Source organism: Crocuta crocuta, unplaced genomic scaffold (assembly GCF_008692635.1).
Source record: "Crocuta crocuta isolate KB4526 unplaced genomic scaffold, BGI_CrCroc_1.0 scaffold58, whole genome shotgun sequence".
NCBI lineage: Eukaryota > Metazoa > Chordata > Mammalia > Carnivora > Hyaenidae > Crocuta > Crocuta crocuta.
The window spans coordinates 38556-64006 of NW_027532417.1; the positions used below are offsets into that span (position 1 = coordinate 38556).

The window sequence follows — 25451 nt, forward strand, 5'->3', positions numbered from 1 at the left end:
GAGCCACCCAGGCACCCCAGGAAATTTATTTCATCAAAGGAATTAAATGATACTTAACCAAAAGGAGGAAATTAAACCAATTTCAGATTTTTAAAAGCAGCAAATTCTGTCAACAAATGTTTTCTAAATTGGACTTTCCTTTCTTAATGGAGTATATACAATTTTTCAAAAGTTACTCTATTCCCAAAACATGAATTACCAAATATTATAATTGTTCAATGTTACCACTGAAACTATTTACTACTGATCATACTGCTCTATTTAAAATAAAAGCATCATATAGGGTTATAGCAATAGATATGTAACAATGCAAATTCCCTTTATAAACATCCTCCTAAACTGAAAGACTAGCTCAACAAGGCAAATTCCCCAGTAAAACAGGGGAAATGTTAAACATTTGGCATTTTAATCTCTTTAGGACAGAGTGGAGACTCATGCTATTGTGATCTTAAGAATTAGTGACAAGTTCTTAAGACAATCTAAAGTCCATTGAAAGCCAAAACCAGACCTGGATCCAGACGCAAAGCTCTTCTATTAAACCAAAATTCATTAAGTACTTGTGACACATCAGCCAGCTTAGGTGGCCAGGGCCTGCCAGAGCTCTTGTAAGAGAATATGAAGCTAATTCTGGTTCTTTGGAGTATTGCAGGAGTGTTCTTTCTGCTAGAAAATGGTATAGCATTAATCACTGATTCATTATCTTAGTCCATGAGTTATGAGCAAAGACTTTTAGGTTTTCTTTGCTTAATTATCTCCTTGACATATATCTTATAGTTAGAAAAATAGAGATCCCCAAAATGCCAGCTAATCAAGGAGAGAAAATTCAATTTAAAGATCTCAGGAATATCTTGGTGAATTAATGACCTTTCTGAGAAGGATCCATCTTGATCTAGATCTAAATCCTGTGATGAATCCAGATAAACCCAGACATCTTTTTTTCTTTGAGTTGTTTCTGATCTTACACTGAACTTTTTTTTCTATTCGTCCCAAGAAAAATTTACTACTGTAAATATACAAATGTATATTTAATGGGTGTATACTAATATGTTAAGAAATTTCACATTATCTATGCCCATGAATTTTCACAACAATTCTGTTGTATAAGTTATATTTTCATTTAGTTTCACAAGGGAAATGGGGTTTAGAGATTCTTTAGTATCTTCCCTAAAGTTTAGCTTTAAGTAGGCAATTTCAATCCATCCCAGCTTGCTTCTTTTGGCAAGCCTTATAGGTGCCAATATAGTTACTAAATCACACATATTTCAGAAATAAACATACCCAACTTAACAATAGCTATAAGTATTGAGTGCATACTATGTGATATATTATCTATTAAATACCTCTCTATACACAGAGAATATTCTATATACTTACATAGAATAGTCTTCTATTATGTTCTTTGTAATTCTTACAATTTTATTAAAATTCTTATAATTATCAAATCTTATTAAATTATTATAATTCTTGGGAAGATTGATTATTAAAATCTGTTTAAAATTATTAACCTTAGGCATGAAAAGGATAAATAATTTAAGTTTCTAAGGGGCAGAAAGGAACTCAGGTCTATATTAAAATGGTATATATCTAACCTGGATTTAGATTCACTTTTCAGCCATCTTGCTTAATGACTCGTTCATGATAGGCATTCAAATTAGACCTATTACCCTTCACACAGTCAAGTAAGTTGCCTAAACCAGGGACTCTCCAAGGTGGATAAGTTGAATGCTTTCTTCATTCTAAGATCTCCATTGCAAGATATTCTGCAGATAGTACATTGAAATAATTTCTAGCTTGTGATAGGGAAAACACTTCTTTCAAAAACAGGAATATTTTAATTTTATTTCTAAATGGAGAAAAGATAATATCCATTTTACCAGAAGACGTTGGATAGTTACCTGACAAAAATGACAGTGATTCTCACTCCCACAAAATGTTATTCATTTTGAAGAATCAAAGGAAGACAATAGTTGTACTAAAAAAAGCCCCACAAAGTGTTCCCTTATATTGTAATACCCATATTGTTATTTTATCTGCAAAAGCACAATTGGAAAGATACCTCATGTCTTTTATTTGACTTGCCTTACATTTGGTAAATTTTTTGTATACTATGTACTGTAACCATTCACATGTTATTAAATATGTCTTTTAAGCTGTGTTAATAATGAAAACACACATATATTCTCTTTTGATCTGAGATGACTCAGAAAATATTCCTCCCAATCATTTATCCTAAAGCAGTGGAGTTGGTAATTTGCATAGTTAATGCTCTTTTATTCTCTCTTTCTTTGTACTTCTTCCTCTGTCACAAATACCATAATTTCATAGTAGTGTCTCTCAATCTCCAAAAGGAAAAATGGGGGAAAGCCCCTTTTGTCACCTGAAAATTTATATTCATGGTTAGCATGCATAGGATTCATCATCTTCATCAGAATATGCCCAAAATTATAAGATTCTTTAGATAACGGTAATTATTCATTATGTAAAAAGTTAGTATTGCCAGGTTCAGAAACGGTTGAACTAGGTTAAATTGGCCTAAAATTAGTCATCTCTTTCCCAGCCCCATTATGTAACATTTAACTTGTTGATTCCTACTCAATGTCATATGCCCTCACCTTTCATGGGATGCAGTGATTGCATAAGCATCTCCATCCTAATTGGGTAATCTTGCAGAATTAAGTAATACAGTCTGTTCCACCTTTCCAACCTACTCAGTTTCTTCCCCCAAAGACTTTCCCCATGACAACTGTCATTTTTCTGGAAATGCATGATTCTCTGGGAATCATAAAAAGATTGTTGCTTCTAGGTTAATCTTCAAGGGAAGATAATTATAATTTTAATTAAAGTTTGGTATACAAATGATGTAGTAACTTTGTGGTGACAGGGTGACATTGGATTTAAGAATGCCTAATGTTAATTTTGTATTGTTCTCCCAGAACGTAGAACAGGACATGGCTGTCCTGGAAACTCTAGGAATATGAAAGCCCAGATTTTATTCCCATCTCTATATCCTCTAAACCTTTAGGAGGGCAATTTATCTTTGCTTATATTCAAGTTCTTTCTAATATTAAGGATTTGGGCTACATGGAATTCCCAAATGCCATTTATAGGAGAACTTATTAAAACAAAGCAACACTAAAGATTATTAATACAAACCTACTGAATTATACTCCACATAGTAAAGCCCAAGAGTATCTATTAAAAAATGAACTCCCCAGGGACGCCTGAGTGGCTTAGTCGGTTAAGCGTCCGACTTTCACTTAGGTCATGATATCACAGTTTGTGGGTTCGAGCCCCGCGTCGGGCTCTGTGCTGACTGCCAGCTCAGAGCCTGGAGCCTGTTTCAGAGTCTGTGACTCCCTCTCTCTCTGACCCTCCCCTGCTCACGCTGTCTCTCTCTCCTAGAAATAAATAAAAATATTAAAAAAAAAAAATGAACTCCCCAAATTTTTATGAGCAGCTACATTTGGGAAACACTATTTATCTAATTTCCTATTCCCCTATCACACTTGCTAAAGATCTAACTCTAATACTATTAATTTTAAATATATGATAGGCTGGTTAAGTCACAGCTTGGAGAAAGTGAGTAACTTGGTGTCCCTCCATCCTCCTTTACAGGTACTGCATACACCACCACCTTGGGGGTACAACCGGCTCTCTACAGAAGAAATCTGTGCTCAAGAATTATTTCCATCCTAGAAAAATGTTACATGGAATAATGAAATGAGTATAAACTATTGCACCAGGAATGGATTTGAATTCCAGTTTCAGAGATTAGTTTGGAAAGAAGTTGAGGTACAACACTAATCCCCTTGTCTGGTCCTCAGATAGATAGGATCCAGCCCTCTGAATGCAGATGGCAGATTTTTTCTTCAAACACAACAGTTAGACACTGGTTATTAGCCAAACATTATGACCCTAATGCTCTCAGCATATATGTTCTAATGTTAGTAGGATGCCAGATCATATACAGAACATCCAGTTAAATTTGAATTTAAGATGAGTAACTGATGTGTTAGCATAAATGTATCCAAAAACCGCATGTATATGGGTATCCCACACAGTATTAGAGATACACTAAATTATCCATTGATTCAAAATTAAAATTTAACTGGGTGTCTTGTATTTTTATTTGCTAACCCTTGTAACCGCAAATATGTGGTCTCTTTTTGTATAATGGAGCCCAACAAAGTTTCTGGGTAAAGGTGAAAAATTTCAAAGAGATTAAAGATGTCTAATAAGTTCAGTGCTTTTTAAGGTGGCAATATCTTGCCTATAAAGGCAAAAATAAAACTATTACATAGATAATTTATTCAAATGACCAAACTTCAAACAAATGCTATTTTCCTTGGGTGTTTGTGGGCACACGTTTGTATGATCTTAATAACTCACTTTCAGTTTCTGAAAACATCACTGTTTACATGGCTAAAAAAATATTAAGTGTTCAGGCTAAAAATATTTTTAAATGACAGCTATATTACATCATAGAGGATATTAAAAACATCTATATTTTGAGGTTTTAAAATAATAATTCACAGTTTGCAATATGGGGAACTATATGTAAATTATATTTCAACAACCGCTTGCAACTTCAACTTTAAAGCTGTTTTTAAAATCTTTTCCCATGAAAAAGAATTGTCTATTGATAGCATAATTGCCTTGTGACTGGATATGAGGAAACTTAGAATGAAACAGATGGTTGTCTGTAAAGTAATGCCTACAAAGTACAATTGAAAATCAGTATTCAAAAATAAAAACTTGGAAGTTTTTCTTGATATAATTGTCAAAAGAAATCTGGCTTACAAATTGGAGAAATAAAATTCCCAGTATTTATTTTTCATAAATATTAAATAAACACAACTATATTTGTTGATATATACTAATGTTTTCATGTAAACCATTACAAATTACAGGGTCTTAAATGGCATGTGTGCAGTGTCAAATGCATCTTTTAACTCTGCCTTTCAATGGTAATCCTCCAAGGTCTTCATTGGTTTATGAAAACCACAAAATAATCTTTCCATGCTCTTGATTAATATTTTATAAGTAGGCAATGATGAAAATTGCTACTATATTATCCATATATTTTATCTTAGGTGTCACTTGTGGATGATTTGAGAAAATAATACTTAGCATAGGCATTATTAATGAGTTTTACTTTGATCTCAAGAGAAAACAGTTTCTACTAAAATTTGAGCAAAAACTATTCTATTGAATGTTTTTGTGTCTTTTATTTTGACCAACTATTCAGAGGTTAATGGAAATTGAAAAAGCTGTTTCTTGTCCAATCTGAGGCATTGTTATTCAGTATGATGGCACGTGGAATTCTCCTAAATTGGGCCAAATTGACCTTTCTCTATCAGATTATATCTCCTAGGTCTCGGTTCATGTATTTGTTCATCCTTACTTGAATTTTACTAACCCAGAGAGAATGCATACTATCCAGAGAATCCAAAATGGAGGAAAAGCACACTTCTCTACAAAATTGAGAATATCTCTAGTCAAATTAAATGTCAGTATAAAATCACCCAAAACAGAAGAGGGTTTAAATGAATATCTTTTTTTTTAATGTTTTATTTATTTCTAGGAGAGAGAGAGAGAGAGACAGCGTGAGCAGGGGAGGGTCAGAGAGAGAGGGAGTCACAGACTCTGAAAGAGGCTCCAGGCTCTGAGCTGGCAGTCAGCACAGAGCCCGACGCGGGGCTCGAACCCATGAACCGCAAGATCATGACCTAAGTGAACGTCAGACGCTTAACCGACTAAGCCACCCAGGCGTCCCTAAATGAATATCTTTAACAAGAACTTTTACAAAGGGTTTAGTTTAAAGTTAATTGCACTATCACAGTTGTGGCAGCAGATAAGCATCCTCATTCAGTTGAAATTTTAAAATAGCATTTATAACCGTTTAATGAAAGGCAATTCAATTTGTTTTTTGGCAAATTGTTTCTCATCAAGATGCTGAAGAAAACTAACTTGTAGAGTGTTAATATACTAACATGCTAACTCCAAGTTACTAAAATTTTGAAATCATTATTAAAAAATATAGTTACCTTAACAAATTTTTACTAAATTGTTGGGTTCTGCCACCATAACTAATATCACCTGAGTTGATATTTCACCAAATGCTGGTGAGAATGTAGAGCGGTGAGAACAATCATTCATTGTTGATGGGAATGGAAAATGGTACAGATACTTGGGAAGATAGTTGATGTTTTCTTATAAAATTAAATATACTATTAACATAAGATCCAGCAATCATACTTCTTAATATGGACTCAAAGGTGTTAAAAATTTAAATCCACCCAGAACTCTGCATGCAGATATTTATATCCAGAATTGCCAAAACTTGTAATCAACCAACATATACTTAAATAGGTGAATGAACAAATAATCCATGGTGCATCTAGTCAATGTAGTATTATTCAGCACCTAAAATAAGAGAACTATAAAGCATGGAAAGACATGAACCTTAAATGCATATTCTACATTACAGAACCCAATCTGAAAAAGCTACATACTGTATGATTCCAAATAGATGACATTCTGGAAAAGACAAAACAGGACATAAAGACATAAGTGGCTTTAGGAATTGGGGAGGGGAGAAGCAGAGCAGAGCACGTAAGGTTTTTAGGGCAGTGTATAAATCTATGCATCCTGTATATGATATTTTAATGATAGATATGTGTTATTATATATTTGTTCAAACCTATAGAATGTAAAGCACCAGGTCTGAATCTTAATGTAAACTGTGCACTTTGGCTGATTATGACGTGTTAATGTAGGTTCATCAATTGTAACAAGTGTACCACTCTGGTGAGTGATATTGATAATGAGGAAGTTATACACATGTAAGGGCAAGGTATATATGGCAATCTCTATACATTTCTCTCATATTTGCTCTGAAACTCAACTGCTCTAAAATAAAGTCTTTATAAAACATGAAATTAGCTGCAGTAGCTACCACAAACCAACATTATTCTCTGAACCCTTAACAGATGATTTTTTTCTTATTATTTAACTCAGTCTCAGGCATGCTTAATGATAGGTCATAATAGTAAATGTTTCTTTCATTAAATATATGAGTTTATCTTTAATTATATTTTCTAAGCATAAAATATAGGATTCTTTAGGATTGTTCTAGTCATTGGTAATTTATCTGAACTGAAACATAACATTGAAATTATTAATTCTTAATCAGTACTAGGAAATCAATACATATAGAATATGTAGGAATATACTTTATAGAATTGAGTTAGAAATTAGGTTTATGATTTTTTATTTAACTTATACTGGTAAGCATCCCCTCTATAGAACATGTTATTCTGGGTGCCTTTATTTAGTCTTGAGTTAAATGGTAACTATTACTCTTGAAATAATAACTTAAGCATCACAGAAACCAGTTGTACAATTTATATTTGTATAATTATGGATTATTGAATAGGAACTAAAATAGTCTTAAATTTATAAGTGTGGTAATAATATTGATGAAATGTAGGAATACATTAAAAACTAAAAAAAAGCACCTATATTTCAATCAAACACCCATAGTTTTTTTTATATCTGTATTAACATTTTGGCATATATTCTACAGACTTTTAGATATGTTTGTAGGTTTGTGTTGAATGTGTCTGTATCAGAAAATAGGATGTATACTATTTAGTTTACTTTTCACATGGACTTTTAAAGTATAATCCTCAGAGAGATGATGGTCAAACCAATAACTAAAGGAACCTATATTGATTCAATATATCCTGTTTTGGCAGTGGTGATTTGATTGATATGCAGATCTAGAATTTTGGTAATTTTAAGATTTTAAATGTATCTATATTCACATAATGTCTACATTTTTCTTAATGTTTATTTGTTTTGAGAGAGTGGGTGTGTACAAGCAGTGAGGTAAGGCAAAGAGAGTGATAGAGAATCCCATGCTTTTTCCCTCTCTCTCTGCTTGTCTCCAACTTGAGCTCTCTCTCAAAAATAAACATTAAAACAGTTTTTAGAGGTTTGGAAAACATAATAAAAATGTACTAAAATGATTTATTAGTGAATCATTGATATGTTAAACATTGAGAATATACTGTAAATCAGGCACTATTCTGAGCATAAGAGTTGCAAGCACCCAAGAAGGGAGATAAGAGATTGCAATTTTTTTTTTTTTTTTAAGAAAGAGACGATAATAGTAGAAGTGTTGACTAGTGGTTGAGTTATGGGCATATATTTTTTCTAAAATGATCACATATTAAAATATGATGTATCTGTAAAAAATACACTGTTATTTTAGCTCATGGTTGAATGAGAACTTGGTTTATTTAATATATGCAGTGTGCAAACACCTCCTTCAGGATACATAAAATTTCCATCACCAAGAAAATCCCGTTTCTATTCATTTACCATGACTACCACTATTCATCTTCCAACAACATAGAAAACTGTCATTGTAATTTCTGTCATCACCATTAATTAGTATTTTTCTACCTATAGTATAATACAAACAAAATAATATAGCAGGCACTCTTTTGTATCTGACTTCAGTAGCACTGCATTGTTTTCGAGAGTCCTATCACTGTGTGTAAAAATAGATTGCCCCTTTAACTGCAGAATAGTATCCCATTGCATAAAGTGTAGCTTAATTTGTTCTTCTCATGTTGACCAATTTAGGGATGTTATGAATAAAACATCTATGAATATTGGTGCACAGCTCTTTTATGAACATATGTTTTGATTTCTCTTGAAGTACAATTGCTAGGTCAGAGTAGATATATGTTTCACTATATAAGAAAATACCAAACATTTTTTCACATTCTTTGTAAAATGTTTACAATGTACAAGGTCTCCAGTTACTATATATCTTAACTAAAACTTGGTCTTGTCAGCCTTTTTTTTTTTTTTTTTTTTATTTAACATTTCCTATTCTATTGGTTTTTCAGTGGTATCTCCTTTTGGGTTTTATTTGCATTTCCAGGAAGTGTAATGACATTGAGCACATTTTTACTTGCTTTAAGAGAGTTATAAATATTCTGTTGGAATACTTCAGTCTTTTGTGCTTCTTCACTGGATTAATTTTCTCTTGACTTGTAGAAGTTGCTCAGATATTCTGGATGTGACTCCTACTCCATTATATGTATTACAAATATTTCCTCCCAGACAGTGCTTTACCTTTTTAATGATGACTTTTGATTAAGTATAATACATTTTAATTTTTTAATGTTCCTCTAACTTTATTTTTATTAATATCATTTGGAAATAATTCTGCCTTTACACAAAAGTTGCAAAGATAATACAGTAAGTTCCTGAATAAGCTTTATCCAGTAAGGTATTAATTTTAATTAATTAATGACTGATTGACAATTTCTAAGATAAGTGCACCAACCCAAAGGTCACACAAAGTATACTCCTTGCCTTATTTGATAATCATTAATGTTTTAGTTCTTTAATTTAGAACTATGATTTGTACTGAACTCATCTTTGCTTATCATGAAGGGTTTATTTTTCCTAAGTACATATCTCATTGTACCAGCATTACTTTTTTTAAAAATAACATTCTTTTCTGTATTCAATCTTTTTAAGATCTCTGAGGGATTTTGATAGGGAATTGACTGCATCAATTCAAAAATTTGATGAGAATTCACATTTTTAAAGTTTTTTTTTTGTTTTTTTTTTGTTTTTTTTGTTTTTTTTTATTTTTGAGAGAGAGAGACAGACAGAGAAAGTGCAAGCAGGTGAGGGGCAGAAAGAGAGAGNGCCTGAACCAAAGTCAAACACTTAACTGACTGAGCCACCCAGGCACCTCGAGAATTTATGTCTTTAAAATATGGTTTTTAAATAAAATAAAATAAAATAAAATAAAATAAAATATGGTTTTCCATATACTACAGACATGGTATAGTTCTCTATTTCAACATTTTCTTTATGCTGCAAAATTATCCCATCTTCATTGTGGAGTTCTTACATGTAGTTGGCTAAATTCCTAAATATTTTACATTTCTGATAATATTTGAAATGTGTGTTGTCTTATTTACTGAAATACAGTTTATGTACAGTAAACTCTACTTCTTTAAAAGCACACAGTACAATGATTTTTGATACATGTCTTAGTCCATTTTGGAGGCTTTAAAAATACACCATAGATTGGGTGGCTTATATATAACAAATTTATTTCTCATAATTCTGGAGGTTTAGAAGGCTAAGATTAAGATGCTAGCAGATTCAGTGTTTGCTAAAGGCTTGCTTCTTGGTTTATAGACTTCCATTTTCATGTTGCATCCTCCCATCAAAGAAGGAGAAAGGGAGATCTCTGGAGACTTTTTTATAATGATACTAAATCTCATGCATGAGCACTCTACACTCATGACCTAATGACCTCTTTATGTCCCCACATCCAAATACCATCATAATCTGGCCTTGGTTTCAACATATGTTATGTGGGGAGACAAAAAATTCAGTCTATTGCACATGGAACAGCTATGTAGTGATCAAAAAGTCAAAGAGCATTTTGATGACCCTAAAATGTTTTCTAAGCCTCTTCAAAGTCAGTCCTCTTTTCCCACTTCCAATACATAAAAGCACACTGATTATTGTCACCATAGTTTTATATCTTCTACAGATTCATGTAAACAGAACAGTAAGTTATATAGCCCGTTAAGAATCTTTTAAGATTTATTGATGCTGTCATATGTATTTATAGTGTATTGTTTTTATTACTGAGCAGTATTCCATTGGGTCAATACCCTATAATTCACTTGTTCATGGACTAGTTGGTGAACATTAGTATTTAAGTATTATGAATGGAGTAGATTTGAACACATGCTTATTGTGACAAAAAATGCTTTCATTATTCTGGGGCAAAATGCAGGTTAGTAAATATATGCTTTATTAAAAAAATGGACTAATGCTTTCTCAAATCATTAATATATTATTGTTGAGGATATCATGATTGATGTTAATTCCCTCAATCATATAGGAGCTTTCCAGAGGCATCATGCTGTGATTTTACTTATACTTATCTGGTATATAATGATGTTAGGCATCTTTAAATGCATTGGCCATTCATATATAATTTTTATTTTTTTTATGGTGTCATTTCCTTTCATTTCTTAAACATTTCATTGTGGTAAGATTTAATATGAGATATAATGTGATAATAAATTTTAAGTGTACATTATTGTTGACCATCAGTACAGTGTTGTGCAGCATACCTCTAGAGATTATTCATCTTGCCTAAGTGAAAATTTGTGTCTATTAATAAGTAATTCCTCATTCCACCCTCCCCACAGGCGCAGCCAACCACTATTCCATTCTTTGAGTCTATGAACTTGACTATATTAGATATTTCAAATAAGTGAAATCAAACAAATAAGTATTTGTTTCTCTATGGCTGTCCTCCACATTCATCCATGGTGTTACATATTGTAGAATTTCCTTTACTTTGAAAGCTAAATATTATTGCATATATATATATATATATTGCAATATATATTGCATATATATGATATATAGTCTTAGCATAATCTTGTTCCCATAGTATGCCATGGGTATTGGCCATTCATCATCTACTTTGTGATAGACAACTTATAGAATTAGTAATATATATTTTATATCTATAAAAGTGTGAAGGAATTTGATAGTGAAGTCATTGGACCTGAAGTATATTATGTGAGAATACTTTTTCTCTTAAATTTATTCATTTACTTTTTTAAAAATGGCTATAGGGACATTCAGGTTGTTCTTAAGTGACATGGATTAGTTGCAGCCTCTTAGGAATCTTTCATAAAAAGTTTAATTTAGTGAAACAAGGTTTTGATAATATTTATATTCTATACTGTTCTTACAATATTAGTAATTTCTACTCTTTCATTCCTAATATTAATAATGTATACATCTTTTAAGTTTCTTTATCTTTTTGGAGTTTAGGAATTTTATTGAACTTTATAAAAACTAGCTTTTATTTTCATTGGTTATTCTCTATTGTTTTTCTGTTTTATATTTTTATTTTTATTATTTTCCTTTTCCTGGCTTTGGACTTAATTTTGTATTTTATTAGCATATGAAAGTGGTGTTTATTGATTTGAGACCTTTGTTTACATATAATATGAACATCTAATGCTACATTTTTTCCTCTAAGCACTGTTTTAGTTGTACCATGCAAATTCATGTTGTTTTATCTTCATTTATTTCAAAATATATTCTAATTTCCTATATTGTTTTATGGTATATTTATAGTTTACTTATAACATATTGATAATAAATGTATTTATATATGTACTTATATATAAATAAGTTGATAAATGTACTTATATGTAAATATTAAATACATTTATATATAATATATACTTATATATAAATACATATAAACTTATATAATATATATTGCATTGTATATATATTGCATTGTATATAAATTTGTAGTATAGTTGGTCAAGAATATAATTTGTATGATTTTAGTCTCTTTAATCTTTTTAAAATGTTTATTCTGGGGGTGCCTGGGTAACTCAGCGGTTGAGAGTCCAACTTCGGCTCAGGTCATGGTCTAATGGTTGGTGGGTTTGAGCCCACGCAGGGTTCTGTGCTGATAGCTCAGAGGCTGGAGCCTGCTTCAGAGTATGTGTCCCCCTCTCTCTCTGGCCCTTCCCTGTTCATGCTCTTTCTCTGTCTCAAAAATAAATAAAACGTTTAAAAAATAAAATAAAATAAAAATAAGCATTTGTTTATTCTGAGAGAGAGAGCATGTGCTCACAAGTGGGGGAGGAGCAAAGAGAGATGGAAAGAATCCCAAGCAGGCTCCCAGCTGTCAGCGCAGAGCCAAACCAAGGGCTTGATCTCATGTACCATGAGATTATGTCCAGAGCTGAAATCAAGAGTCTGAAGCTTAACTGAATAAGCCACCAGGCTCTCCTCATTTTAGTCTCTTCAAATTTGATAATACCTGTTACATAGCCCAGAGTATAGGCTAACTTGGTAAATGTTACGTGTATACTTGAAAAGTATATGTATTCTACTGTTGTCATGTGGAGTGTTATAAAAATATCAATTAGGGTAAATTTGTTGATAGTATTGTGTAAGTCTGTAATATTCAATATTCTTTTGTCTATATGTTCTATCAATTAGTGTTGACATCTCCAAATATAAGTATGGATTTGTATGTTTCTCCTTTTAGTTCTTTTCACTTGCATTATGGATTTTGATGACTTAACTAGGTTTATAAACATTTAGGACTGTAGTGGAATCTTGATGTAATTATCTTCTTATGAAACAATATACTTTTTTAAAATCATTGCTCTTTTTCCTTGTTCTAAAGTCTATTTTGTCAACATATACAGAGCCACCAAAACTTTCCTTTGACTACAGTCTGTATGAATTATTTTCCCATTCTTTTATTTTTCCATGTGTTTGTGAGTTTCCTATAGACAGGTTTTAGGCAGATTTTTACATCTAATCTGAGAGATACTCCTTAATAATAAAGTGGTTTATTTATTTCTACAGTATTTTGTGTGATTCAGTTTAAGATTATATCTTATAATTTGGGTTTTTTATTTGACTTATCTGTTTTGGGGGTTTAAAACAATATTTTTCTGTCTTCCTTTGGCTTAATCACCACACATTGTATTTAAAAGAACAGTCGAGGTGCAGATAAATATTACCTATTTCCCTAAGCGGACATTCTTTTGCTGCAGCTTTTCCTTTAGTATGAGTGGTTACAATTTAGCCAGCAATTAGGCTGAATTTGGGTTAAGTTGTTGCTATAGTTACTGTCAATATACATCTGACTTCAAGTATCTCCAGTGGTAGGTCACTGATGCATTCTAGTTAGTGTGCAGCCTAGAGTGTCAGCATTTTTTTTTTTTTTAGTGTTCTTTTTCCATCCTTAGTGTTCTGCCTACATCATAGAAGAAGGCAATATAGATCTTGTGTCTCACTTTCTGTCTGTTGGGGATCTTGGATGCTATCAAGTTTTCTTCCTGTCCCCTAGTGGCTGCAAATAACTGCATTGTTTCAGAACAGGATCCGGGCCTGAAATGGTTTCCTGTCTCTACCACCAGCAGATAAGCTTTCCTAATTGTGCTGGTGATGGGACAGCACCCATCATAAGACTTCTCTAGCCGCCACTGAAATTTCCCTAGAGGAAAAGGCAGGAAGAGACCTTGCTCCTTCCCCACAGGGGATCACGTTTGTCTCAAAACCCTCCTTCAGTGCGGGCTGACCTGATCTTTGCCCGGAACAGGAAGCAGCAAAAGGTTTGTTTTGTCTGTGTATTTGTTTTTGCCTCTCCCAAAGAGGAGATTAGTATATACTTCATAGGAAAGATGTGTTGGGTAGCAAGTCATTTCCATGCCTGTCTTCCCCTCTTAGCTAATCATTACCTGCACAGCCGTTTGATGGAAGTCACTCTTTCACATCACCTTTCTGGTCTCCAGTTTTTCCCTTGAACGTCCAAAAGAGGCCTAAGGAAAAGAGTTAGCACGTCAGAATGTATCTCATTGAATCTGATCTGTCATACTCACCAACACTCAGACTTGAAACTTTCATTATAATTTCAGATATTTTGTCTTTACCTATTTTTATGGCTGACTCCTACTCTTTTCATGCTTTTATATAGATGAAACAATTTATGATTTCCATCTCACATCAAAGGGACTTATCATCCTTTGGGATTTCATTCATCTGATTGTCTTGTCATCTAAATTTTTTGATGGTTTCAATAAAAAATTAGAATCTTTTATATTATGGAGATTTTGTTAAAGATGACAACAGCATCTTTTTTTGTAGATTTCTACATCCTAACTTGAAGTAAAACCAGTATATGTATTTATAACTTCATTTTTATATTATTCAAAATGCAATCAGTTTTTAATTGAACTTCTATCTAGATGCCTAGCTAACAGGAGAGAGGGGGAGAGATGGTTGGAGGGGAGAGAGAGAGGAAAAGAACTCAAGCAGACTCTGTATTGTCAGGGCAGAGCCCCACACGGGCTCTACCCCATGATCTTGAGATCATGACCTGAGCCAAAATCAAGAGCCCAAGCTCAACTGACTTAGCCACCCAGGTGCTCATGTCATAGTGAGATTTATAGTGTGACATGTTGTTTTCAAAATTTACATACATTCCAGCTTACATCTAGTTTTGATCAGTCTTATGTGTGTTGAAATGGTTTTAATTTTTATATTTGGTCAAGAATCTGTAATTGTTATTGGGAGGAAGATTCAGTCTTCGGCACCTTTTGAAAAGGAACATGATATTGATTTATTTTTCCTCAGTATTTTATTATGAAAGTATTCAAACACATAGGAAAGTTAAAGGAATTATGTAGGGACCATACATAAGCCCATCATCTAGATTTTATAATTTACATTTTGCTACATTTGCTTTGTTACATACCTGTTTATTTATTCATTTTGTATCTATCTACCAACCTTGCTACTTTTTTAATGCTTTTCATGTAAATTGCACACATCAGTGCACTTCACTTCTATAAGCAGATTCTGAAAGTACATTCAACAGCATTAGCATATAGGGTGTGCAAAAAAGCAGATTCCAGGTAGACACTGTAGTTTTGATTTGACAACATGGAAGGACAACGTGATTATTAACTGAGACAGGAACAGTTCTCTGTGGGAATATGGAAAGCGCTGTTATTGAAATATTTAGTTTTAGAATCCTATTAGATATCCATGGTTTCTTCATTATACATATTAAGAATTCACTCTAATATTGAGCTTGAAGATATATATTCATGATTAATTTATGTCTTTATTTTCTACCCTCAGCGTAGGCAAAGAGCCTGGAATATAGTATGTGTTTTTTAATGTTTGTTGGGTGAATCAGTGGTATATAACACCCAGTTCTCATCCCCACAAGTGCCCTCCTCCATGCCCATCACCCCCCTTCCCCTCCCCTGACCCCCATCAGTCCTCAGTTTGTTCTCAGCATTCAAGAGTCTCTCATGGTTTGTCTCTCTCCCTCCCCCCCAACTGTTTCCCCCCTTCTTCTCCCTCATTGTCCTCCGTTAAATTCTTCCTAATCCTCCTATATGTGCAAACATATGGTATCTGTCCTTAGATTTTTGATTAATTATCATTATTTTAAAAGCAAGTGTGAGTTTTCATAGCAGAATACTTAATCACCATAGATAAAGATCTCTCAGTTTTCTGATGGTTTCTTTTAATTACTTTTAGGAATCCACTGATACAGAAAACACACTTTTTTTTTTCAATGTTTGTGTATTTTGAGGGAGAGGGTGAGAGAGAGTGAACAGTGGGAGAGGGGGAAAGGGGGAGAGAGAGAGAGAGAGAGAGAGAGAGAATCTCAAATATACTCAGCCCTGACCCAGGGCTTAATATCAAGATGGTGAGATCATGATCTAAATGGAAATCAAGAGTCAGACACTTTACTGACTGAGCCACCCAGGCGCCCCTACAGAAAAGAAACATTGTTAAAGATGCCTTCTAGTGTTTAGAAAGGATGACTGTTTTTTTGTTTTGTTTTGTTTTGTTTTTTTAGAAAGGAAGAAGGAGAAAGCAAGCACAATTGGGGGAGAGGCAGAGAGATGGAGACAGAGTCCAATGCAGGTTCGAGGCTCTGAGTGTTCAGCACAGAGCCCAATGTGAGATTTGAACTCAAACCATAAGTTCATGACCTGAGCAGAAGTTGGATGTTCAACCAACTAAGCCACCCAGGTGCCCCAAAAGGATGAATGATTTTGACAGTGAGATTCAGTATTTTTCTCCATTATGGAATGGGTGAGGTCTCAAATTATTAATGATTTACTTAGTATCTGCATTGACAGGATAAGTAAATTCTAATATAATACAAATTTTGACATAAATAATGGAATATTTTATTTTATTTTCATCACGTAATTGAACTTGCTACTTAGCTTCTTATAGTCACCTACTTATATACTCGGTGATAAAGAAAAAATTCTTCAGATGGGACCTAAGGTTAGCAAGTACAGTATAAAACATCTTGTATTAATTCCCATATGCAAATTTATATTTTATAAACATAAAATTTGCATGGGGTCAGTCTTTCCATTTAGCCATTGATGGTAACTTTGACCTAAGCTTGAATTTCTTTTTTATTTTTTTTTAATTTGTTGCTCATTGATTAATTATAATACCTTGAATAGTATTGCCAACTTTTTAAAAGTCATAAAAAGCTTCTTTGTGGGGGCATTCTAATTCACACTTCATTATTTATGGAATAACTGGAAAACACTACAGTAATTGTTGACAGTGTCAGTATTTTTTGACAGCTCTCCTAATTTTCCACTCAAGAGAAAAATAATACCTCATGTTGTCCCTTTTACATGATTAATAGACAGGGTCATCCATCATCTTTTGACCTGTACTATATGATGAGGTCATAGAAATCAATCAGTTCTTATCTATAATAATGTTTGAACCTGACAAGTCCTCAATAAGAAGATGAAATTCACCAATAATGTGAGTGTTTGTTCCATAGAGACTGCACAATGGTGTTCAGCTGTTGGGATAGCAATGGCTTTTTGGGTGTGGTGTCATGAAGGATATACTTAGATTTAAAGTGATTTCCTGAGCATGAATTATTCTGTTTCTTGATCTCCAGTTGTTCTTCAAAAACACTTCAGTATTGGCAATCATCAGGGCAATTTTTCATAATATCCTTTAGCACCTTTCAATGTCAGAATGCACTTCTTTGTGACTACTGTCCCTGTACTACAAAAGTTTTAGCAAGACAGATTTGCCTGTCTCAGCTGAATTTTAAGACCTGGAGCATCTTATACCTGTCACTTTTTGTCAATGATTTATATTTTTAAAAGATAGGTGGATGCAGCCTGTTTTTATTTTTACTTCTGAACTGAAACTCCATTCAGAAATATGTTCCTGGCTACAAAATAACATATTTTTAAGTGACCTGTACTTGGCCTCTAGTGTCAGTATGTATAATGAAGGGAAGATGAACTTGCAGTCTATTCATGTCCAATTATAGTAATAGTAACAATGAAGTCCTTAGTACAAATAAATGTCATTTCACTTTAGGAAAATAAGGCTACATATTAAATTAGAATCATTAACATAATCAGAAATGAATTTATTGCATATTGAATCTTAATATTTCACTCATTAAAAATAATATCACTTTAAAACAGTAGTTTCATTAAAACTATATATGAATTGTTTGTAATATTTGGTTAATTATGTGTTACAGAGCTTTATATTATTTTTGAGACATCACATATTTTATAGCCCATGAAATAGAGGAAAATATTTCAGTTTATAAATTGAACCATAATATTCCCCTGTATGTGTCAACTGGGTTTATAGAAATTGAATAAACATTTCAACTCAAGAAATTTTGTACTTCATTGATAAAATCATACATTAATCATGGAAAATGTGTCCTCTCTATTGATCTGTAAAGAAATATATGATTTAGGCATGCGGATATGAAAAACATAATATTTAGTCAAATAATACATGTAGGAAAAATTTTATTCACTAAATTTCTGCAATCAGCTTGAACTGAGAAGAAACATATTGGTAACATTTTACCAATTTTCTTAAAAAAAAAAAATCCAGGGAGCAAACTATGTGTTTTATTTTTATACTTAGTTTTACTTCTGGCATTAATAAACTTTGTGAATTTGACTTTATGTAGCCAGTGATAGGGCAATACACACACACACACACACTCACACACACATTCATTTTTCTCTTTAGGATTTAATCTTAGACATATGTCATTCAAACCAATCCCAAACAGACACATAGGAGAGGTATTTTTGAAGCCATATTTATATAAAAGTAGAAAAATATTTTTTGCACTTATAAAACTAGATAGAATATTAAAGCAAATAGTACTTATTCATGGATAAATTTTCAACCTAACTAATAACAATAAAAATAAAGGATTCCTAGTTAATAGTATTACTCATCTTTAAAAATATAAATGAGTTTCTTTTTTATTATAAAAGAAATGGTAAAAGGAATTATCAAAATTTTAAGATATTCTAAAGGAATCAGGCAAAGTGACCAAAACTGATGAGGAAACAGGAATAAGGAGGACTATCCACCAGGAAATTCTATCACATTTAAGAACTCAATAAAGTAATTATTACTGTATTAGAAGAAATGACGTATTACAGTTCTACATAGCAATGAATTCGTACAGATGAATTTTTTGAAGGTCACATACCCTACAGGGAAATCAGATGTGTTAACCAACTGGGTTGGCAACTCTGTGATTTTTGTGGGTGTTTTTATCACATTTTCATAGGGCATAACTATGTATAGAGACCTCCTCCAATCACTGTCTTGGCTTATGATACGTGTTCAAAAACGCTGTGCTTCGACATCATTATTACCCACCTGGAGCTGCCCTTGTTCAGTCCAGCATCAGTGTCACTGGCTCCCTTTTTCTGACTCAGGAGTTCCTCACTGCACCAAAAACACAATAACAACAACAAAAACATCACTACCTCATTGCTATTCTTAGATTTCAGAAAAACAATACAGTCTGCTCTGCTGTGTGACATGTCTGTGGTTTCAGCATTGTTAACAGCATTAAGGTAACACAGAATCTTAAAGAAGAAATTGGTTGCATTCTTCTAAAGAGTTCTTAAGCACTCTCAGGACATTCAAAGCAGATTTACATAGGCCCACCTTGTTTTCTTAGCTAAACGGTGTTTGCTTAAAAATAATAATGATTAATCTGAAATATGTTCCTTGTTCTCTTACATAGTTTATATTTGATACTCTACTAGCCCCCTCTCACGATTGCTTTTTCTTTATCATCTTTAGTTAATGAGGAAAAGATTCTGATGAAGACTTCGCATCATTCCTTTACACACCTTCAACTCTCTTCTCTCTTTAGTTTCACCTACTCACCTAAAATGTTTTCTTCCATTGACATTTACTCCATACTTGCTTCCTTTATCCAAATTTACACTTCCCCTCTCTAAAAACACTTTCTTCACTTGGCTTAATAATAATAAACCCTTGCTATGTTCCTTCTATCTCTTAGTTCTTTTTCTAAATCCCCTTTCGGTGGTTTTTCTACACTTCCATAATCTCTAGCTTTTGAAATGTCCTAGGATTCAATGTTCATACCTATTTATTTTCTTCCCTTGGTGTTCTTAGCCAACTTTTCATTTATAAATATCATGTGTATAATTCCAGAATACGTATTCCCAGCCTAGTTCTGAACTGCAAACCAATGCCATGTACTGAAAATTTAATAATAATGTTAATATTCCATACTTACACTTTCCCTTATGATAGCCCCTAGCCATATATGACTAGTGTACAATTGAAATGTATCTAGCCAGTCAGACTGAAAGCTAAATTTTAATTTACTTAATTTTAATTAATTTAAATTCAAATTGCCACCCGGTTAGTGGCTATTATATGAGAGAGCAAAGTGGTAGACTAATAATTTCTAACTGTTTAACTTAATCACTTGGATGCCTACTATGCAGCATGATACAACCATCATGTTGTTTATCATCACCCCTTCTTTATCTCACCCACATCCAATATGTTAAAAACCCTGCCAGTTATATGTGAAAATTATATTTAGAATCTGACAATGGTGTCAACTGTTTCCATTCTTTAAAAAATCCATGATGACTTCATTTGAAATGCTGCACTAACCAGATCATTGAGCCATGCTTCCACCTGTACTGCGTGTTCAGTTTTTCTTAACAGAGCAGTTAATCTAAAAATCTAAAATCTAAAATTTTTTAGATTTATAAAAAATAATCAGACCATGTTCTTGCTATACTCAAAGTTTTAAAGTGATACCCATTAATTAGCTCACTGTAAAAGTGAATTTCTTCACAGTGACCTACAACGTTCTAGAGCTGTTAATCTCCTTCTCTTACCTCCCATTGAACTCATTGCCGATTACTCCTGCCCTTGATCTCAGTCATCACACTGATCACCTTGGGGTCCCTTGAACATTTTACAGCCTCAAAGACATTACACTATTCCTCCACTAGAATCTGGGATTTAGATATATCTGCAAGGCCCCCCAATGCAGCTGTCTCCGGTCTTGAGGTAAATGTCACCTTCTTCATTAAGCTTTTCCTTAGTAACTTCTTTAAAATTATAATCTATTTCACCATATTCTCTATTTCCTCTTCCATGTATTACTTTTTATAGACTTACAGTGTCTAATGTTATATACAGTACTATGGAATTCCACAATATTTTAATCACTCTTCAAAACAAATCTCTACTTATAGCAGTTATTCCCCATCTTCCTTTCCCCCAAATCCTTGTCAATCACTAATCTACTTTCTATGTTAATTAATTTTCCTATTTTTGATATTTCATATGTCAGATAATAAAACATATGGTCTTTGATTTTATCTTCTTTCAATTAAAGTAATGTTTTTTAAAGTTCATCCATGTTTTAGCATGTATCAGTACCTCTTTTTATAGTTGAGTAATACATTTTATGAATGTATTACATTGTTTATACATTTGTCCACTCATGGACACTTGGATTAATTCCACCTTTTAGCTATTATGAATAATTCTGATATGAAAACTCATGTGAAAATTAATGTTTAAACACTTATTTTTAATTCTTGTTGGTATATACCTAGGAGTAAAACTGCTGGTCATAAGGTAACTCTATATTTAACTTTTTGGGAAACCGCCAAACTATATTCCATAGTAACTGCACCACTTTACATTTCCCTGAGTAATACATGAGCCTTCCAATGTTTGCAACATTATCTCCAATGCTTGTTATTGTCCATTTTTAAAATTATAGCTATGCTATTAGTGTGAAGCAGTATTGCATTGTGGTTTTCAAATGCAATTTTCTAATAATTAAAGATGTTGAATATACTTTCATAACCTTAATAACCATTTGTATATTATCTTTGAAGAAATGTCTTTTTTATTTGAGTTATTTATCACTTTATTGTTCAGTTGTAAGAGTTCTTTATATGATCTGGGTACTAGACACTTATCAACATATGAATAACTGATATTTTCTATGAATTGTCTTTAAATTTTTTGATGGGGTCCTTTGAATCATAAAGGTTTTATTTTGATGTATTTTATCTTTTATCTTTTTTTTTTTCCTGTTCCTTGGGCTTTTGATAATGCATTTATCAAAAGGTCATGAAGATTTACTTCTGTGTTTTTATTTTAATTTACTTATTTTAATTCAAGTTAGTTAATATGAGGTATAATATTGTTTTCAGGAGTGGAACCCAGTGATTCATCATTTTCATGTGATACTGACCATTCATCCCAACAAGTAACTTTCTTAATGCCCATCACCCATTTAGCCCATCTTCCCACTCACCAGATTTTCTTCTGTGTTCTATTACAGTATTTTTATAGTTTATTTTGTACTTTTCATTTTTATTTTGTTTTATTTTAGTGAGCAAGCAGGACAGAGAGAGAGAAAAAAAATCTTAAGAAGGTTCTATGCTCATTGGGGAGCCAAATGCAGGACTTGATCTCAGAACCATGAGAACTGAGCCAAAATTGAGAGTTGGACACTTAACTAAGGAAGCCACCCAGGCACCAAGTTTAATAATTTTAACTCTTATTTTTAGGTCTATGAATGATTTTAAATTTTATGTGGTATGATGTAGAGGTTCAACCTTATTCTTTTGAATGTAGATATGCAAATATCACAATTGAAGAAACACAATAAAGGCAAATCTTGGATATATTGTAGGACTTAGGTACAAACCTCTGCAATAAAGTAAATAGTACAATAAAGCAAGCGAAATAATTTTTTTGGTTTCCCAGTGCCTATAAGTTATGTTTATACCATAGTCTACAGGTATGTAAAAGCATTATGTCTTAAAAATGTACATACCTTAATTTATACATATTTTATTGGTAAAAGTGCTAAGCATCATTTGAGCGTTCAGTGAGTTGTATGTAATCTTTTTGTGGGAGGAGAGTCTAGACTTAATGTTCATGTCTGCTGACTAATCAGGATGGTGGTTCCTGATGACTGTGGCTATTTCTTAAAATAAGACAACAATGAAGTCTGCCAAATTAATTGACTTTTCCTTTCAGAAAAAATTTCTCTGTAGCACGTGATGTGGTTTGATACCATTTTATCCACAGTGGACCTTTTTTCAAAATTGGTGTTGTCTCAAATCCTTCTGTTGTTTTACCAACTGTTTATGTAATAATCTTAATTCTTTGCTGTCATTTCAACAGTCTTCACAACAACTTCACCAAGAGGAGAATCCATCTCAAGAAACCGGTATGTTTGCTCATCCATAAGGAGCAACTGCTTCTCTATTAAAGTCTTATGGTGAGATCGCAGTGATTCAGTCACATCTTCAGGCTCTTCTAATTGTAGTGTTTATGCTATTTCCACAACATCTGTAATTACTTCCTCTACTGACGTTTTGAACTAAACGTCATCCATGAGGGACGGAATCCGCTTTTCTCAAACTCCTCTAATGGTGATATTTTGATCTTTCCAGGAATCATGAATGTTCTTACTGGCATCAAGAGTGGTGAATACTTTCTGGAAGGTTTTCAATTGACTTTTTCCAGACTAAACAGTGAAATCACTGTCTATGGCAGCCTTGTTAAATGTATTTATTAAATAATATTTGAAAGTTAAAATGACTCATTGTTCCATGGGCTGCTGAATAGATGTGTTAGCCGACATGAAGACAACATGAATTTCATGTACAAAGTCTCCAACTAAGTCTTTGTGAGGCCATGAATATTGTCAATAAGCAGTAATATTATTTTGTTTCTGAACTGTAGGTCTCAGCAGTGGGCTTCCAGTATTCAGTAAACTATATTTTAAACAGCTATAACATCATTCAGGCATTGTTCCATTTTTAGACCATGGGTAGTGTAGATTTACAGTTATTCTTAAGGGCCTTTGGATTTTTTTGAAGTTTTTATTGAATTACAGTTAGTTAACATACAGCATTATGTTAATTTCAGGTGTGCAATATAGGGATTCAACACTTTCATACACCACCCAGTGTTCATCATGACAGGTGCACTTTTTAATTTCTATCTCCTATTTCACCCATCTCCCTATCCACTTTCCTTCTGTTAACCATCACTTTGTTTCCTATAGATAAGATATGGATCATTTTTTCCTTGTTTGTTTTGTTTCTTAAATTCCACACAGGAGTGAAATCATGCGGTATTTGTTGTTCTCTGACTGATTTATTTGACACGCTTTGCATTATACTCTCTGTCACTATCCATATCATTGCAAGTGGCAAGATTTCATTCTTTTTATGACTGAATAATATTCCATTCCAATAATATTAATAATATTAATTGATGAAGACTTGGGCTTCCTCTATATCTTGGCTATTGTAAATAATGCTGCTGTAAACATAGGGGTGTATGTATCCCTCTGAATTAGTGTTTTTGTATTTTGGGGTATAAGTATTACAATTCCTGGAATGTAGACTAGTTCTATTTTTAACTTTTTGAGGAAACTCCATAGTGTTTTCCAGAGATGCTGTACCAATTTGCATTCTCCCCCAAAGTGTTCCTCGCCAACACCCCTTGTTTCTTGTGCTTTTGATTTTATTCATTCTAACAGGTGTGAGGTGATGTCTCATAGTTTTGATTTGTATTTCCCTGGTGGTAAGTGATGATGAGCATGTTTTCATGTGTCTGTTGGTCATTTTGTGATTTTTCTGTGTAGAGATGTCTGCTCATTACTTCTGCAAAATTTTAAATTGGATTATTTTTTAGGTGTTGAGTTTGAAGAGTTGTTTATATCTTTTGGATATTTATCCTTTATCTGATCTGTCTTTTGCAAATATCTTCTCCCATTCAGTAGACTGCTTTTTAGTTTATTGTTTGCTGTGCAGAAGATTTTATTTTGATATAGTTTCAATGGTCTATTTTTGCTTTTGTTTCTCTTGCCTCAGGAGACATATCTAGTTTTCCCAACACAATTTTTTTTGAAGAGACTATCTTTTTCTAGTTGGATGTTCTTTTCTGCTTTGTTGAAGATTAGTTGACCATATAGTTGTGGGTTTGTTTATGGATTTCCTAGTTCTATTCTATTCCATTGAAGTATGTGTCTCTTTTTGTGCCAGTACCATACTGTTTTGATTACTATAGATCTGTAATATAAGTCCATAATTGTGATGCCTCCAGTGTTGTTTTTCTTTTTCAAGGTTGCTTTGGCTTTTCAGGGTCTTTTGTGGTTGCATACAAACTTTAGGATTGTCTGTTTTAGTTCTGAAAAATGCTGTTCTTATTTTGATAGGGATTGCATTATATGTATAGATTGCTTTGAATAGTGTAGACCTTTTAACAATATTTGTTTTTCCAATCCATGAGGATGGAAGGTCTTTCAATTTCTGTTGTCCTCAGTTTCTATGTTTTATAGTTTCCAGAATACAGATTTTTCACCTTCTTGATTATGTTTACTCCTAAGTATCTTATTATTTTTGTGAAATTGTAAATGGGATTGATTGCTTAATTTCTCTTTCTGC

The 25451-nt window shown here is 32.8% G+C and overlaps 1 long non-coding RNA gene across 1 annotated transcript in view; it reads right to left on the bottom strand.

The window, feature by feature from the left end:
• The window catches only part of LOC144243856 (uncharacterized), a 136023-nt gene that overhangs the window by 33852 nt on the left and 76720 nt on the right, over positions 1-25451 (bottom strand). The window contains exons 2-3 of the long non-coding RNA XR_013338790.1: positions 19342-19410; positions 14355-14435 (exon numbers count right to left, since the gene is read on the bottom strand). This is a non-coding gene — a long non-coding RNA (uncharacterized LOC144243856). The remainder of the gene's footprint in view (positions 1-14354; positions 14436-19341; positions 19411-25451) is intronic.